The sequence below is a fragment of the Protopterus annectens genome, chromosome 3.part1 (genome assembly GCF_019279795.1).
Source record: "Protopterus annectens isolate FY-2018-M chromosome 3.part1, PAN1.0, whole genome shotgun sequence".
Lineage (NCBI taxonomy): Eukaryota > Metazoa > Chordata > Ceratodontiformes > Protopteridae > Protopterus > Protopterus annectens.
This window is the reverse complement of record NC_056732.1, coordinates 22,844,153-22,861,576: the sequence shown is the minus strand read 5'-3', so window position 1 is coordinate 22,861,576 and position 17,424 is coordinate 22,844,153. Positions and strand designations below refer to the sequence as shown.

At 41.6% G+C, this 17,424-nt stretch overlaps 1 protein-coding gene across 2 annotated transcripts in view; it reads right to left on the bottom strand.

The window, feature by feature from the left end:
• The window catches only part of ARHGAP28 (Rho GTPase activating protein 28), a 1,230,114-nt gene that overhangs the window by 810,892 nt on the left and 401,798 nt on the right, over window positions 1-17,424 (bottom strand). The window contains exon 1 of one of the 2 annotated variants that reach the window (XM_044066514.1): window positions 11,347-11,661. The exons of the other annotated variant lie outside the window; for it this stretch is intronic. The gene's annotated coding sequence lies outside the window, so the exon portion shown is untranslated. Of the gene's footprint in view, window positions 1-11,346; window positions 11,662-17,424 lie in introns of those variants that run through there. 2 annotated transcript variants of the gene reach the window in all.

The following is a 17,424-nucleotide window of genomic DNA, read 5'->3' as shown; positions in this document are numbered from 1 at the left end:
CCCACTCAACAAAGGTGGTGCCACAAAGGAACCCGGAAACTATCGCCCCATAAGCCTAACTAGTTTGGTCTGTAAAGCTATGGAGTGTATTATCATGGAACTCATAAACAAAGACATTGGGAGCCTCAAGACACTGGACCCTACCCAATTCGGCTTTGTTAAGGGCAGATCTTGCCTCTTAAACCTAGTTGATTTCTTTGAAACAGTTACCAAAGCCATAGATGAGGGCAAGGTAGTCCACACAGCCTACCTGGACCTCGCAAAAGCCTTTGACACAATACCCCATTTGGGCATCATAAATAAGCTTACCAGCTTAAATATCAACCCCTATATCACAAGATGGGTTGCAAACTGGCTCAGAGATAGAACCCACATGGTCACAATCGCAGGTGCCATGTCCGAATCCAAACAAGTTACAAGTGGCATCCCACAGGGCTCAGTTCTGGGACCTCTCTTGTTCGGTATATACTTCTCTGAGGTTCAGGCTAACACGGGGGGATTATGGCTGACAAAGTTCGCAGATGACTGCAAACTGTGGGCCATAATCGAATCTCCAGCTGACACAAGCATCCTCCAAAAGGGTCTCACAGAGATGGATGCTTGGTGCCAGAGCCACGGCCTCAAGCTAAATGCTAAAAAGTGCATAGTCATCCCCTCTGGGAAAAACAAGGTGCCCACAAATTACCACATAGGTGGTAATCCATTGGCATCGGAAGAAGTAATTAGAGATTTGGGGACCAACGTAGATAGTAATCTCGCCTTTGATAATCACGTTGCCAAAGTGGTCAGAAATGCCTTCTATATAGCCCACCTTCTCACGAAAGGGTTCACATCTAGATCAAGAGAGGTCATTGTGCCCCTCTACTTGTCACTCATCAGGCCCATAATTGAATACAATGCCACTTTTGGGATGTACCTTACCCGACACCTGCAGCAACTGGAGAGACCCCAAAAGTACCTCACCAAGAAGATCATGGGCTACAAACAGATGTCCTATGCAGCTCGACTAAAGAAACTCCAGCTCTACTCGGTTGCTTACCGCCTACTCAGAGGCGATCTATGCCTGACGTACAAAGCCATGTCAAACCCAGAATTAATGGATATGCTCCACCTCAAAAAATCCAAGTCCCTTAGAGCTACACGCTCCTGGGACCTAAACCTCAGCACAAAAATAAATAGGGCATGCTGGAGAGACAGATTAATTTCCCAGAGGCTCCCCTCACTCTGGAATAGAATCCCAATTCATGTTAGACATAGCCCCTCGCTGACCCTCTTCAAGCGAAATTTGGACGCGTGGATGGGAAATCGCAAATTCACCCCTGCGATCTCTCCTGTGTCCCTGCTAGACAGAGGCACAGTTAACTAACCTTAAAAGGGTACCTTCTGTGACCTACTTTACAGAGGCACAGTAGGCTAATCTAATAGGGAGGCGGAAGCCAAATACACTCTGCCTAGGCTTATAAATGCCCTAGGGCAGATAGCCTAGTATCTGCCTATGAACCTATTATCACGTTGTTCTGCCTCAGGTTACCAAACTTTGCTGTATTCACAGCCCACCACCAGTAACATACACAACTGCTGGGAGCCGACATCCCCCCACCAGTAACTTACATAACTTCTGGCACCACACTAAATGGGAAATTGACGTGGCAAAAAACAAAAACAATATATATATCTATATATCTTTTTTGCAAGCCATGACAACAACTTCTGATGTTTGATCGTGTAATTTCACATGGCTTTCACATTTTATTATGCTTTTATTTACACCAAACCTCTTGTTACCCATTACACAGGGTTGAGTACTACAGCACCATCAAGTAAACAGACAGAAGTATAACACAGCTCAGTGTCTTCATTTGATAGAGGAGCTGAAATCACATTGTCCTGGCTGAAAATATACTTTCCAAAAATGACATTTCCTCAGTGCATATATTCACAAGTCCTTGCATCTTGCAAACCGAGAAGGCCAAACTACGTCCCCTCTAACCCCCAAACATAGTCTCTCCATTACCTTCTCCTACAGAGTATGACTTTAAATGTTACAAATTATGTACTGTTACCTGTAATATTGATCTGTGGCGATACCTTTCCCCATCCAAATGTGCATGGCATCCCACAGTACTGCGGTGATACCGGTCCCCATCCAAATGTGCATGGCACAACACAGACTGTGGTGATACCCGTCCCCACCCAAATGTGCATGGCACAACACAGACTGTGGTGATACCCATCCCCATCCAAATGTACATGGCACCCCACAGTACAGTGGTGATACCCATCCCCATCCAAATGTGCATGGCACCCTACAGTACTGTGGTGATACCCGTCCACATCCAAATGTGCATGGCACACCACAGACTGTGGTGATACCCATCCCCATCCAAATGTACATGGCACTCCACAGTACTGTGGTGATACCCATCCCCATCTAAATGTGCATGGTACCCCACAGTACTGTGGTGACACCCATCCCCATTCAAATGTGCATGGCACACCACAGTACTGTGGTGATACCCATCCAAATGTGCATGGCACCCCACAGTACTGTGGTGATAACCATCCCCATCCAAATGTGCATGGCACACCACAGACTGTGGTGATACCTGTCCCCATCCAAATGTGCATGACACACCACAGACTGTAGTGATACCCATCTCCATCCAAATGTGCATGGCACCCCACAGTACTGTGGTGATACCCATCCCCATCCAAATGTGCATGGCACACCACAGACTGTGGCGATACCCATCCCCATCCAAATGTGCATGGCACACCACAGTACTGTAGTGATACCCATCCCCATCCAAATGTGCGTGGCACACCACAGACTGTGGTGATACCCATCCCCATCCAAATGTACATGGCACACCACAGACTGTGGTGATACCCGTCCCCATCCAAATGTGCATGGCACCCCACAGTACTGTGGTGATACCTGTCCCCATCCAAATTTGCATTGCACCCCACAGTACTGTGGTTATACCTGTCCCCATCCAAATGTGCATGGCACACCACAGACTGTGGTGATACCAGTCTCCATCCAAATGTGCATGGCACCCCACAGTACTGTGGTGATATCCGTCCCCATACAAATGTGCATGGCACACCACAGACTGTGGTGTTACCCATCCCCATCCAAATGTGCATGGCACACCACAGACTGTGGTGATACATGTCTCAATCCAAATGTGCATGGCACACCACAGTACTGTGGTGATACCCATCCCCATACAAATGTGCATGGCACACCACAGACTGTGGTGATACCCATCTCCATCCAAATGTGCATGGCACTCCACAGACTGTGGTGATACCTGTCCCCATCCAAATGTGCATGGCACCCCACAGTACTGTGGTGATACCTGTCCCCATCCAAATGTGCATGGCACACCACAGTACATTTGGATGACTGCTCCCAAGCACTTCAAGCATTGTGGTGAAGGCAGCAATCACCCCACAATTTTACTGTAGAACAACAGTAGTTTAGGGAGTAGCAGAACTGCAGGTCTACTGCTTTTATGTCATATACACAAGCCAGTTTGGGAAATGTCCCTTAGCCAGCCAAATCTTATTTGAGAAATCAGGTTTCCTTAAATAGATCTCCTTCCACTAGCATTCAATTTGTGATGTTACAAAGTTGTGAACCCCTTGCTGAGTATGCCATGTGCACAACACAGTGAGGGACCTTACATGTTCTAGACATGCTTGCAATAAAAGCTGCCTGAAACTGCAGTTTGCAAAGGTGCACAGGAATACAAAGAACATAAGAATTAAGAGAACTAGATGGCTGATCTTTGCTGAAATGAAAAATACTGACAATTGCACACAATCAGAGCTAATGCATGCTCACAAGTCGACACACAGAATATGTAAACCATCGAGGCTACTGTGAAGACCTAAACCAATTGAGCTGTGCTCACAGCATTTATGTGGCTGCCAATGACAACTGCTTGGCTTGCAAACAATTTCATGATTTAGGTCTAGATATTCTAAATATCTTTGTCTACATAGCTACATGTCCCCAAATTCCCTGCAGTTAACAACGAGGTCTACAGCACTACAGTGAATTTGACGACAGCATTTATAAACAAGATCTAATGTCAACCAGCCGTGATGCTCTCTTTGGAGTTAGCATGCTTGTCAGTGGGGTCAGAAAACAAAACAAGGCTATTAACATGCAAAAAGCTGCTAAATCTCCTAAGGATGCTGAATTTCTCCGATACCTGTAAGGGGAACTACATTAGTATTTACAGCAAATGTTAATGTAACAAATGAATAGAACTACTGTGATATATTGCATTACATCACATTTAACTTAATTATTAAACTGACTTAAATTATTGGGACAGCTGTTCTCTGTTTAGAGAAGGCTCAATTGAAAAGCTGGTGAGTATGAACTCGTTGAAAACCCAACCAAAGAAATCATATCTCTGTGTGCTAACAAAGTAAGTTCATTAGCCACAAATACTTATTTTCAAGGGAGACCAGACAGTGCCATCTACCTAAACAACTTTCTTAAGTGTCAAATCACATTGTTTTGCAAGAATAGATAAAAGGGAATCGAACCCAGGGCTACAGAAAGAAGCCTGTCAGCAGCATGACATCTGTGCTAAACTGACAAGACAGTAATGATTATTAACAGTAATAATATGGGGTAATTAATAATGATTAAACATGAAAATCCCTTTGCTAATAAATCTTACTGTTAGGAAGAAAAAACACTGTAAATAAACACATATTGGGGTGAAGATATAAATTTAAGCAGTTAGCAGGCAAGATCTGAGGGGAATTCACAGTCTTTTTCTTTCAAAAACGAACAGCTTACCAGGGTACCACACCTCATGTAGCCATTTTGAGCTCTGCTTGGCTGGGCTATGTTGATGAAAGAACCAAATGTTGCTCACTGGTGGGAACCACACAGCAGTCTGGTGCCAGAAGTGGGTCTCCACAACCATAGTTTGCCCAGAAGTGGGTCCCAGTAACCATAGTTTGTCCAGGGTCCTCTTAACTTGTATTTTTCACTCTGATGTGCGTTTTAAACACTTTTTGTGTGGGTTCTCACCCTTGGCCACTTCATTAAGGGAGGCTATTCCTGTAGTTTATGGGCTCCAGATGGCATGACTCTGAGGTACAGTGGGGCACACAAGTGTATTTATCACGACAAGGTGCAGATCTACCAGCATTTACCATTGCGGAAAGTTTCAGATAGCAAAGATACTGAGCAACATGCTCCTCTCTACAGCTGGCCACATGTTTTTAAGAAACTAAGACTAAAGCTTGTAACATACTATTCTACCTTCAAAAAATGCTATTCACATATTGACTCTGATACTGTGCTCACCAGATATCAGGCTGTATACATAGAAAACCCTGGAACACAATTTCTTGAGGGTCACACTAGTCAATGTCAGATGTTCAAATACTTCTATCAGTCTTCTAAGGGGTTGACAACCTTACATAACAGCCTGTTATGTACAGATTCCCTTCTTCACTCCACTCTGGCTATTCTCAAAGATGATAGTGGTCTACTAAATACAATTGTGGCTGAGTAACATGTTATATGGGAGATGGACGCTCCAATAATTGTTCCTGGACGCACTGATAAAATGAGTTCTGGGTAATTACGAATTCTCGTCAGCTGTTCTAACACTGAATGCTTAGTGTAAAAGTATGACATATAGCTCAGATTTTGTTTATTGTCCTATCTTGATGGTACACAACATGAATCATGCTAATGTTCTGTAATTATTTGCTATCTTTACATGTTAAACTGTCATACAGGTGTGTATAGCTTATTTTGTAGTCTTTCCCTCTGACTTTCCACTCTGAATGAGCTCTAAAGAACAGGTGCATCCAGCTGACAAATGAAAGTAAATTTAACATGTAAGCAAATAAATATTCCTTACTGGAAGTGCAGTGCCAGAGTCTAGTTATGTGGTGGTATACCTGTTAACTGTACCTTCAAATTTCAGAGTTTTGAAATAAAATGTCAACACACACCAAAATGTACACGCAGTGCATAATTATACTTTGAGATGAACTTGTGCATTTAGCACAGATCCTGTAAAAAGTTCTCTCCAGACTTTAGCTGTATCTGATGTCACTCAGTAGGTGCCACACACCTGTACCGCCAAATTATAGTGATAATCCAGCTCAGAATGGGCTTAAGCAGCAATAAAGGTAAATGCCACATCTTCTGCAAATATTTACCACATGAGAAATAACAAAGAAACTCACAGCATGAACTGCAGAACAGCCTTTTCATTTACTTACTGTAGGAAAACACTACAGAATGATCTAACAAAATGGCTGCTGCCCCGCCATGAAAAAAAAATCTATGCTTTAATTTTAGCAGATACAGCATGCTTAGAAAAACAGCTAAGGTCTAAATAAACATATTAAACTGGGTGAATGGAACATGCACTAATAATCACACCTATGAGGTAACAGAGGATTATGAGTGGGTCTGTAATCATAACCTGCTTATTATTTTTTATTTATTTTTTCACATTTGTTTACTAGGAAAGTCCGACTTGGAACGTAGCCAATTTTCAGCGAAGGCCCGGGTAGAAACACTTCAGATGCATGTCTTTGTAAGGTGGGAGGAAACTGAAGTACCCAGTGAAACCCCACACGAATGCAGGGAGGACATGCAGACTCCACGCAGAAGGCACCCCAGCCGAGAATCAAACCAGAGCACCCAGAGGAAACCCACACGAATGCAGGGAGGACACACAAACTCCACACAGAAGGCACCCCAGCCGAGAATCAAACCAGAGCACCCAGAGGAAACCCACACGAATGCAGGGAGGACACACAAACTCCACACAGAAGGCACCCCAGCTGAGAATCAAACCAGAGCACCCAGAGGAAACCCACATGAATGCAGGGAGGACACACAAACTTCACACAGAAGGCACCCCAGCCGAGAATCGAACCAGAGCACCCAGAGGAAACCCACACGAATGCAGGGAGGACACACAAACTCCACACAGAAGGCACCCCAGCCGAGAATCAAACCAGAGCACCCAGAGGGAACCCACACGAATGCAGGGAGGACACACAAACTCCACACAGAAGGCACCCCAGCCGAGAATCAAACCAGAGCACCCAGAGGAAACCCACACGAATGCAGGGAGGACATGCAAACTCCACACAGAAGGCACCCCAGCCGAGAATCAAACCAGAGCACCCAGAGGAAACCCACACGAATGCAGAGAGGACATGCAAACTCCACACAGAAGGCACCCCAGCCGAGAATCAAACCGGAGCACCCAGAGGAAACCCACACGAATGCAGGGAGGACACACAAACTCTGCACAGAAGGCACCCCAGCCGAGAATCAAACCAGAGCACCCAGAGGAAACCCACACGAATGCAGGGAGGACACACAAACTCTGCACAGAAGGCACCCCAGCCGAGAATCAAACCAGAGCACCTGGAGGAAACCCACATGAATGCAGGGAGGACACACAAACTCCACGCAGAAGGCACCCCAGCCGAGAATCAAACCAGAGCACCCAGAGGAAACCCACACGAATGCAGGGAGGACACACAAACTCCATGCAGAAGGCACCCCAGCCGAGAATCAAACCAGAGCACCCAGAGGAAACCCACACGAATGCAGGGAGGACACACAAACTCCACACAGAAGGCACCCCAGCCGAGAATCGAACCAGAGCACCCAGAGGAAACCCACACGAATGCAGGGAGGACACACAAACTCCACGCAGAAGGCACCCCAACCGAGAATCGAACCAGAGCACCCAGAGGAAACCCACACGAATGCAGGGAGGACAAGCAAACTCCACGCAGAAGGCACCCCAGCCAAGAATCGAACCAGAGAACCTCTTGCTGTGAGGCAACAATGCAACCGCTGCACCACTGCGCCGTCCTTATTATGTTTTTGAGACATGGATGCCAAGAAATTCAGCTTGAAAGGTGAATCTTTGTATCATTATCAAGACATAATAAAGGGTCATGACTGAAGATCCAGTCATAATTCTTTGTAGTGCCTAGAGCTTCATCTACCCCACGTACTAATAATTACAGGGAAAAAAAGCTCTAAGTGTATTGCTGGCTTTTAAAGTCGTAAAGTACTTGGTGAGTGCTTTAAGAAAGACAGTCTTACACAGACTCTTATGTTTACACTCACCTTACTATGTCTCTCAGCTGTCCAGATTTTGAGAGAATGTCCAGATTTTTTGGATCATAGGTTTGATGTTTGGTCTGTTTCTCATAAAATCTGAGGTTTTATGGCAAATCACTGAGGACTGAAGTCACTAAATAATGTTGAGTTTCAGACTTCATATCCTTCAGAAAAATGCATGCTAATATGAATTCTGTTATTCTAGCAATTTCCTAAGTGTATAAGAACGAGTCATGGACACATTTCTCGCACAGACCGCAAACAGAATCAAATCTGTTTTTTATTCCGCCACTGTTGCTTGCTGGTCAGTAGTTGCAGATTTGACTGCATTGCTTGAAACTCAGCCTTAAGAAGTTAAACAAGAGGGCTTAACATTTGATAAAGATCTGGTCTCATGCTAGAGTAGCACTTATCTGCTTTGTCTTTTTCCAGATAATGGAGTGTAATCACCATGTTCAATGCACTACGTTGTAATTAACAGCGTGGAGTGTATAACTCACCACTGCAGCTCAGTCTTCTTCTTCTTCTTCTTTCGGCTTTTCCCGGTTAGGGGTCGCCACAGCGGATCATCTGTATGCTCATGATTGGCAGAGGAGTTTTTACGGTGTTGAGTTGCCAGCCCGGCACCCAACCTTCCACAGAAGGCACACACACACACACTCACACTCACACCTAGGGCCAATTTAGAGTGTCCAATCCACCTACTGCATGTCTTTGGGATGTGGGAGGAAACCGGAGCACCCGGAGGAAGCCCACGCGACCACAGGGAGGACATGCAGACTCCACACAGAAAGTACCCCAGCTGAGAATTGAACTGGAGAACCTCTTGTTGTGAGGCGGCAATGCTAACCGCTGCAACACCATGGCTGCCCGCAGCTCAGTCTATATCCACAGTAATGCTCTGTGTTATTATTACCTAACCTGAGACATTCTCTCATTAATCTATCACTTCTCCCCTAGAACACCAGAAGAAGTCATAGTTAATAAAATAATTGAATAATGAACACTGTAAATGCTATTCAACGTATTATAAACCAGTTTGTTTGCTTGTTTCTTTCAGCTTTTCCCGGTTAGGGGTCACCACAGCAGAACTCCGGTCCGCTAATGATTGGTAGTGGATTTTTACATACTGGGTTACCAGCCCTGATGCACAACCTTCAATGAAGGCATGCCCCTTTCATGTATGCCTCCACACAGAAGACGCTCTAGCTGAGAATCGAACGGGACAATGTCTTGCTATGAGGCGACAACGCTACTGAATGAAAATGAAATGCTCACACACACCCGCTAACTATTATTTAAGGTGTACTTGAAAGAGACCAGAATGAAGGAAACTGCAAGTTTACAAAATGGCAACAAAGAGATGCTAGTGCAACTGGTCCATAAATAAAGCAAACAGGATGCAGGTCTACATAGGAAGGGACACTGTGACTCAGGAAAAAAATGAAGGTTTTTATTTTGCTGTATATGGATATTTGACAAGTACAGCGAGGAACAACAAAATATACTTACCAGTATAACGGAACAGGCAAAGATGACAGAGGATATGGTAAAAAGAGTGACAGAAAGATTGCATCACTGTTCAAGTGAGGGCACGTTAAAGCACTGAAAGAATCCAACAGAAGTGAGTGAGTTTTCTGTATTAGAGACATTAAAGTACCATACAGAACGGAACAAGATTCCACCGTCTGGCAGTGAAACAATACAACAGTCTAAAGCTTGGGACAGGGTTATGGATAGTGCACAAACAGAACATCCAGACACAGGAACTGCTGGAGGCTGAAACAACTGCAGGCTCTAATGCAAGGGGTGGCCATAATAAGGAAACACATAGGGAACTTACAGACTTAAATGGGCCAGACTGGGTAAGTGTTCATAATGGTCAGCTATGTGTGTGTGTGATCCTTACAAGAAATGACTGATATGATTTGCTCAACATCAAAGCCATCTGCAATGTTGTGCAACAGATGCAAACTAGACCTAGTGATAAGAAATTACCCAGTGGCTCTCTCATGGTCAGGAGATTCAGGGGTTACCATTACTTCACCCCTCAAATAAATGCTGTTCTCTAGAAGACTTTTGAACACAGCCATTCCTTCATTTGTAGCCAGCCTTTTAATTTATGTATTTGTTCATAGTTTAACACTAAAATAAAAAAGAATAATAAATGTTACTCCAGCACAGGGTTATGGTTCTGCCCTACCATAAAGCTTCTGTGGTATTAATGAAAAAAAAACTTGGGGACAAGTTTGCTGAACATTTATAATACAGCGTGTACAACGTAAGCAAGCAACTTTTCTTGGGAAATGGAATGAGGAAGCCCTGCAATCTGTGAGGTTGCCAATAGTTATACAGTAACAGAGACCTCTAAAGTTAGCCGGACTTGTCCTCACCTGAATGCTTTTCATGAGTTTTCTAAATCTTTTAATATGCTTTCAAATTTCACCTTCACAAACTTGTCCCTCCTTAATGATGGGCTAAGGCTTTGAGTGCCTATCACTTATCAAGCCATATAACTACTACAAGGACTTACAAAATGTTTTTGTTTTTCAGGGTAACAGTTAGAGAACAAAACAGGAACAGAGTATACATTTTGTGCCACAACTTTTCCTCCTGTGTTCAATAACGGTCATTTTCTCTTGACAAGTGACACCCCTTCCTTCATAAACACCTCACTGAAAGATTATTCTGTATTATAGCCCATACCTACAGGAAGCGTAGGACATAATCTTGGGGAACTTAAAGTCCTATGACAGGTTTATGACATACATATAAGAGGAAATATTAAGAAAAATATATGTATACACACATTTTCCAACGTTTTACCCCACTAGTACTGTACTATTACAGGAAATGCATTTTGTCCTGAAATGCCTATCATAATCTCAAACAGCCTGTCAGTATAGTCCAACAAAAAGCAATAATTCTCTTACAAGTAGAATACAAGTTCTTTCTGTAATTCATATTCTGCTCCACAGTGCAAAACCATAGGCATAACTGCCACATAAATGTGAACATTTTTATAAATGCTAGACAGATAAGCTACAGAAAATGCAAAAGGCCCACTGCAAAATTAGAACTCTTATAAAACCTTGGTGTTAATCACACTAATGTAGGAAATAAAAAAGTCAGCCCCACTATAAACCACAACTTCTAAACTGTTGTACTGAAAAAAACATTAGACAGTGGAGTACCTTCTCAGCCTGAACTCGGTTACCCTCTTTTTTCAAAGTCTCTACATTCGGCTCACTGTCAAGGTCTACAAGTTGCAGTTTTGTAGATGCTGTTTTAACAGAAACTAAAATTAGTTTGGTGAAGAGACCCTTGTCAGACATCCAAGTAGCGAAACGTGCCATCTACTTTTTTTCAGTCAAAGAACATTTATACACCTCATCAAAGCAAGCAAGCAGTTTTAACCTGCTCTGGAAAAAGATCCCACAAATGATATAATATTCGAAAGAAAGAAAGACGAACTCCATTTACCATGGCAAATTGTCTTGATATGAAAATGCTGTACTAGGATCATGCTATCGTCTTTTAAGCAAAACAACAGAACCTGTTTCTCCAGTTCATTCACATGAGACGTATAAAACGTGAGCAAAGAAGTCACCTTGGCAGTACAGGAGAACTTTGTCTGTCTGTCTCTTGGTTCTTAGACATGCACTTACAATGGAAAACAACATGCGTTTGTGTAAGACATGATAAATGTTGATTAAAAAAGATTGATGCTTTCAAATAATGACATGTGAACAGGTGCTGTCAATGTGATTTTGAACATAGAGTTATGTCATCCGTTCTATTGACAAAAAGCCTGTTTGTCAAACAAGATAATGAACTCAAGACAAACCATCATCTTCTGACTACACAAGGGTTTGTAAACACTGCTCAGAATACAAGAAAATATGGGAAGTGTAATCTGATTTACAGAGTTTAACAAGTTACATGAATACACTTTCAAAAGAAAAACAGTATAACTTTTATAAAGTAGACATTTAGAATAGCCTTTGATTATAACACAAAGATAGTTTTAGACGTATAAGTGCATTGATTAATGCAAGACTTAGCATTTTTTGATCTTCAGCATTTCAGAAGCAACAGAATCACTATTTTAAGTAGGTGTGTACAATAAAATATTCTATTGTTATAATTACTACTTTGCATATTTGGTGTGTAATGCCATGCTCCTAAAAAAAGTGTCTTCATAAATGTCCAGGATGTGTAATAATCCCCTTTTGTTCTTGCCAGTTAATGAAAGGGTACTTTACAGTTGCAGTATGAATCTGACACAGACAAATGCAAGATTTAAGGCTGAAATATAGAAGGTTTCCTTATAGTAATCAATTATGTTGGAAGTGACACGCATAACTAGCTGGCAAAATGTAATAATAACAAACTTAAAAAAAAGTACTTGTCAAGCAAGATAGCTGGCACTCTAGCAAGGCACATGGAAAACAATACCTCTGTAATGTAACTGTACCTGACTACACCACAACATTTGTTTTCACTACAGAGTACAAAGTGAAATGAGGAAGTCAGACTCCGGATCATCTGTCAGGAGGTTGATTATTGATCTGTCCCTACAAGACTGACAGCAGCTCAGTCAAGACAGATAATGAATGGTGCAACCATAAGCTGCCCTCAGCAGGCACAGAAAGGCAGAAAATAGCAGGTTCGGGACAGAGAGAGTGGCAAAAACATGCGAGACTAGGCCTTGGATTCAAAGTCAGAGATCTTCAGAATACACAGTGAGATGATGACTGAGAAAGACGAGCACTGGGGGGGGGGGGGGGTTAACAATGCAGATATAGCCCTAACAATGCCTCCTTGTAGTTAGACAAAGGACAGTCATGTCAGTTCTCATCATCTTTTGTAAAGAAGGCAGGACTTGAGCAATTCATATATTGCTGGAGTGAAATTGTTGGAAACATATGTATACTGCCTGAAAACAACAATGAAAATGTTTCTAGTTTGCTGTATTTTTTATTACTGTATGTGTACCCATGACACCATTTAAAAATGTCACATTTAATAAAAATATTAAAAAAATGAACAATGTGACGTTGCATGATATTGAGTATTAAGGACTGTTTGCTGTACAAATAAGAAAAAAAATGGTAGAAGATATTTATGTGTAAGCCCATGCCTTTATGAAAAGACTTACCAGTGGGCAGCTACGGAGGACTTTAGATGGCTGTGGTTCTGTTTCTTTACAGCAGATGGAATAGCCAAGCATACTCCAATGCATGAGACAATTTATTTTTATTATCTACTTATTTGACATTTGTTTACTGGGAAAGTCTGACTGGGCATGAGCCCATTTTCAGTGGCAGCACAGGGAGGAAAGCTCCAGAGACAATAGCAAAATGTCATATAGATACAACGATTACCAAAATGACTACAAAGATTTATTTCATAACCCAATAAGGTAGCTTATAATACCAAGGTTACACAGATATAAAGAATATAGGTTCATAGGTTGGTACTAGGCCATCAGCCCTAGGGCCTATACAAGCCTAGCCATAACAATTCCCTGGCTATTTCTTCCCACACTATTTACTTCCCTGGACAAAATGATTGCAAAAAAATTACTTCAGAACCAAAATATGTACTTCATGGATACCATAAAATTAACAATAATGGATAGAATAACACTTTTATACAAACATTGGATTATCATACAATCTACAAGAGAATGTTCTAGAAGATCATGTAGAACAGGGGTGAGAGACAAGATGAGAGAAAAAGGGTGACAGGCAGAAGGAATTAAAAGGGAAAGTGTGGGGTATACATAGGGAAAATGGAAGAGGAGAAATCAGGTAGTAGGCAATTTAGTAGAGAGACAGACAAGCAGGAGGGATAAAAGTAAATAAGGTAAGGGGCAGGTAAAGATAAACCAGTATTAGGGTAGTTACATGAAGGGAAAAATGACACAGAGTTGGGTTTCATAGCAGGAGAAAAATGGATAGAAAAGTAAAAATGTATGGTTTGATAGTGGAGTAGCAGGTGAGAATAAATAGTTACATATCACAGGTATTAAAGGATGGAAAGCTGAAGGATGTAAACTAACAGACAAGAAGTGTGAATTAGCCAGGGCTAGAGCACAGGCACAGCCAGTTGGAAAACAGGTGTCTTTTGTTTTTTTCTGAAGTGTGCAGGGTTAACTGTACTTCTGATAGTACGAGGGATTGTGTTCCAGATTTTGGTGATATGGTATGAATAGAGAGAGAGTCCCCAGCACTATTATTGGATTTGGTGATTTGTAGTAGTGATTGATTAGAAGAACATAGGACCCGACTACTGGTACAGGGTTGGAGTACATTTTGGAGGGCGGGGGATTGGTTCTCTTGTTAGTCTGTGGTCAGTGATCAGCTGAGTACAACTTAATTAGTGGGGTCATTCTAACCAGATAAGTTGTTGCACAGCAGAGCAGTGGTGGGATCCTGCAGGGAATTTGTAGTGAATTTGGGTATTTTGTTGTAGCAGGTTTCTAGTCTTGCTAAATCTGTTTTCTTTGCGTTGGTAAAAATAGGGAAGGCATACAGGAGACTAGAGAGTAGATGGACTCTGGCAATTGCCTGTTTTATATTGTTGGTGAGAAATGGTTTGGTTCTGAATAGTGGTCCTAGTTTTATAGGTGTCTTTTTGATAGTTTGAGATACAAATTTGTCAAATTTCATATTATTGTCGATTAGGGCACCTAAGCAGTTTTGTTTGGATTACTGTAGTTATTATAGTATTGTTGGAGGCATAGATATGAAATGAAGGTGGACGTTCTATGGCTTTAGCAGGTCAAAGGTTCATAAGTTTAGTTTTGTTTGGGTTAAGAATTAATTGTGAGTTTGAGAGTCAGGATTCCACAGCAGAGAAGGACTGGTGTGCCATTTCTTTAAGTTGTTGTAGGGTGGGAGCAGCTCAGATAAATGATAAGATATACATGATGGGTTGCAGTATGAAGTTTACTGGTAAAAGTACTAAAGAGAAGAGGACCTAGAATTGAGCCCTGGGGAACCCCCGTGGTGGCAGGCAAATCAGAAGACAAATTTTGTTGCCATTTAACAGTTTATTGTTGACCAGTCAGGTAGTTTTGCAACCAAAGCAAGAGAAGCATGATTGAGTTTTAGGTCAGAGAGTTCAGCGAGGAGTTTCTGGTGACAGTGTCAAAAGCTTTGGACAGATCCATTAATACGAAAGACACTAGTTTACCTTCACTTCTGTATTGGTTAATGGTATTAGTAAGACTTAAAAGGGCAGTAATGGTGCTACGGTTGGCATTAGATAAGAGACGGTTACATAAGAGGTAGTTCACTAGTTGGGTGTGGGTATGTTTTTTCTAATAATTTGGCTAGGGGAGATAAAATAGCTATGGGCCTGTAATTTGAGACTTCAGCAGAGTTCCCTGCTTTGTGTAGTGGGATAATGTATGATATTATCCAAATTAATGTAATGTGGTTCTCCAAGATAGTCGTTAATGAGGATGGAGATAGGACAGGAGATGACATCAGCTATTACTTTAAGATATTCTGTAGGTACGTTGTCAGCTGCTAAGGTTGTGGATTTTGGTTTGGTGAGCAATTTTTTATGGTGTTGGTTTGGACATATTTAAAGTAGAAGGTATCACTGGCTACACTGGGTGCCAACAGGATGGTTAAAGGAGCAATGCTGTTAATTTTAGAAAGTGACAGTATCGAATCAGTAAAGTATGTGTTAAATTGTGCTGTTGTACTAGCTTTACTTCCTGTGGTACATGGGGTTGGTGTCGATGATTGCCAGGCTGGAGACCATTATTTGGCGTAGGTAGTTATAGCAGACACCCAAACAGTATATTTATACATCAAAGACAAACAGGAAACAGTCTCAGTGTGGTTAATATCAGACCATTTTATCAAAAACATGCACAGTATATCTATATGCACAAATTAGAAATAATAGAATTTCTTATGTGCAATGTGTAATGCTTTGCACATTACAAAGTTTATGCCCCTGCTGTCTTAATGAGAGAGTGATTTTAGTAAGGATGAAGTATAAGGCAGAAATGTAGGTAAAATGCACTACAGAGAAAACTGATTTTAAGGGGTGAGGACATGGGAGTTGTAGAAACATTAGGGGGTACCACAGGAAGTTACAAGTGGATGTTGGAAGCAAGTGAAAAGTCACCCTCTTTTTTTTTTTTTTTTTTTTTAAGAAAAAAAATAATGAAATTGTAAAGACAAGCCTCTCTACTCCTGCTCCAGAGCTAAAACATGGAACTAACTTTAGCCATCAGAACAAAGTTTCATTTTCATACTTTAAACACTCTGTGTAAGACTTTCTTTTTAATTCTTGGCTCTGCTCCTTCTCTACCCTCAGACCAATCAACCCCCTGCCATACTTCCTCATATACCATTCCCCTGTCCATCTCTAGTCTGTTTTTTAAACTACCCCCCGCCGTACTTTCTCTTTTCCCATCATATACCCTTATCACCGCCATCTCTACTCGGTCATTCTTATCGGACTTTCTTACTTCATCTATTTTCCTACATAATCTAATTCTACTCAAAGCTCTACTCTCTGATCCTTCCTTCCTAAATTTGTATAACAATATTGATAAGGTTTTACAGCATTTCTAATACCTACTTTTACTCTACTGCACAGAGAGAATTTTATGTATGTAAAGACAGACAGACAGACATCTGTTTTAAAATTTCCTATCCATCTCCTTTATTTTAGACTCCCTAGTCATATAGAAAATGTTTCTGCTGCTGTACAATATTTGGACATAGAAATGTTTTATTACTGTATTACATTTAATGTAATGTTTAGAGGAGTTTGTAATTTATAATATTTGTAGAATGCTTTTTTGTGATGTTACCTGGAGCTTTTTTAAATGAGCATTCACTGAAAATGGGTACCCTGTGGGCCCAGTTTGACTTTCTTAGTAAACAAATGACAACAAATAACCAAAAAACGTAACCACTTTTTTAAAATTTAGAATATACAGCAATGTTAAGGCTCTCACTTGGATGCAAGTCCAATAAATTAGGTCCAACAACTGTGAACGTATGGTCAGCAGACACAACAATGATTTCAGGCCTGGAACGTAATGCAGCACAGTTAGTCTGGGAGCAAAGTTGGCATGGAGTAAACTTTTCCAAGAATCTGTGGCTTACTGCAATTGTTTACTTTGGTGAGGAATGACATTTATTTATTTATTCAACATTTGTTTACCAGGAAGCCCAACTTGGAACGAGATAATTTTCAGCGGAGGCCTGGGGAGAAATAGTTCCAGATGCATG